The 2,069-nt window shown below is 40.2% G+C and overlaps 1 pseudogene; it reads right to left on the minus strand.

Annotated features, from left to right (window-relative positions):
- Positions 1-999: 999 nt before the first annotated feature.
- Positions 1,000-1,510, minus strand: LOC114216157 (heat shock cognate 71 kDa protein pseudogene; annotated as a pseudogene).
- Positions 1,511-2,069: the final 559 nt, after the last annotated feature.

Below are 2,069 nucleotides of genomic sequence, written 5' to 3' on the forward strand. Positions count from 1 at the left end.
TCCCATTTACACCCAATCCCAGAACTTCAGCCATATTGGTCTTTTTTTTCTGTTTTTAGAAAAATCAAGCTTCTTCCTACCTAAAAGTTTTAAGTTTTTCACTATGTGCTTCCTCAGGAAAAATACACCCCAAATTTTCTAAAACGGACTTTTTATTATCATTCAGGTCAAAATTCGTATGTTTGATTTATCAGAGACGCGGCACCTAACCAACAAGCTACCTGAGACCCCCGACAATTGTGGGGGGGAATCTCATGATAAGTATATATCACTTATCTCAAGGAACTGTCAATGACTTCACCTTCTGTAGCACTGTCAGAGCCCTGATTACCCTCTAATAGCATCTTTTTCTTGCCTTTTTTCTTTCACAGTTTTATTTATTGAGGTATAATTGACATACGATAAACTGCAACCAATTAACCGGTAAGCGGCACCACTGTTGTCTCAGTTGCTCACATCAGAAACCTGGGTATTGGGGTGCCTGGGTGGCTCAGTCGTTAAGTGTCTGCCTTTGGCTCAGGTCATGATCCCAGGGTCCTGGGATTGAGCCCCATATCGGGCTCCCTGCTCCGCGGGAAGCCTGCTTCTCCCTCTCCCACTCCCCCTGCTTGTGTTCCCTTTCTCGCTGTCTCTCTCTCTGTCAAATAAATAAAATCTTTATTTAAAAAAAAAACAACAACAAAAAACCTAGGTATCATTCTTGACTATTGTTTTCCCTTACCCTTTACTTTGAACAAATCATTAAACCCCACCTTTTTTTTTTTTGCCAGTTTTAAATCCAGTTTTATTTAAGACATTGCATTTTCCACTTAACATTACAGTGCTTATAAAGTGCAATGTTTATTTCCTTTCCCTGTGCACATATTCCACATTCAAGTATCAAGAATGTCCAGTTTATTTACTATAGCAGCTCAACATTAAAACTGCCATAGAATTTGCTACAAATTTGGTCCTCGAATATTTTATGTGGAACAATGCTAGACCTATTCTCAGGTTGGCTTAATCAACCTCTTTGATGGTGGGTCCAGAGGAGGCACCACCAGAGGGAGCAGCTCCACCACCAGGGAAGCCTCCAGGCATTCCTCCTGGCATGCCCCCTGCACTCTGGTATAGTTTGGTAATGATGGGATTGCAGACCTTCTCCAGCTTTTTCTGCTGGTGTTCAAATTCTTCCTTCTCTGCAGTCTGGTTCTTATCAAGCCAATTGATGATTTCATTGCACTTGTCAAGAATCTTTTGTTTGTCCTCATCATTGATCTTGCCCTGAAGTTTTTCATCTTCAACAGTTGCTTTCATGTTGATTGCATTAAGACTCAAGTGAATTCTTAGAAGACACCTTGTCCCGCTGTTTCTCCTCTTCAGCTTTGTACTTCTCAGCTTCCTGGACCATGCGCTCAATGTCTTCCTTGCTCAGGCGGCCCTTGTCGTTAGTGCCGGTAATCTTGTTCTCTTTTCCTGTGCTATTATCCACAGCAGAGACATTGAGGATACCATTAGCATCAAACCCCATCTTCTAGATGTATCGCAAATCAATTAACCTACCTCCAGTTCCTGGCACCACTTTAGGTCCAAGCCTGAATCATTTCTCACTTGTATTATGAAAGTATGCCTCTCTCAAGTTTACTCTTTATATACAATATGAGTGATCTTTGTAAAATTGAAACCAAATTTAAGAGTTTCAACTCTTAAATAGTTTTTCAATAAAGTGTATGTTTCTTAACATGCTTCTCAAGGCCATCTCCAGTCTCATCACATGCCACATTATAATCTATTTAAGCCATTCTGGCCTTTGGTATCTTGAACTCTCACTCTATCTCTTCGGGAATGGAGTGCCTTTGGAAATAGTGCTTTCTCACCGCTGGAAATTTTGATCTGCCATCACTCCCTGACCACACTATCTAAAGTAATACACAATATTTATCCACTCATTCCCTATTGTAAGTACCCTAATTATTCCCCCTTATAATACTTCTACTTTTCTTCTGTTTTTTTTTTTGTATTTGCATATACTTTCACGAAGCACAGACTAACTAGATTCACCTTCTTCACATTTTTGTCCTCACTACCTA

The sequence above is a fragment of the Eumetopias jubatus genome, unplaced genomic scaffold, assembly GCF_037043125.1.
Source record: "Eumetopias jubatus isolate StellerSeaLion01/CBP00866 unplaced genomic scaffold, mEumJub1_p1.0 scaffold_4, whole genome shotgun sequence".
In the NCBI taxonomy this organism is placed as follows: Eukaryota; Metazoa; Chordata; class Mammalia; order Carnivora; family Otariidae; genus Eumetopias; species Eumetopias jubatus.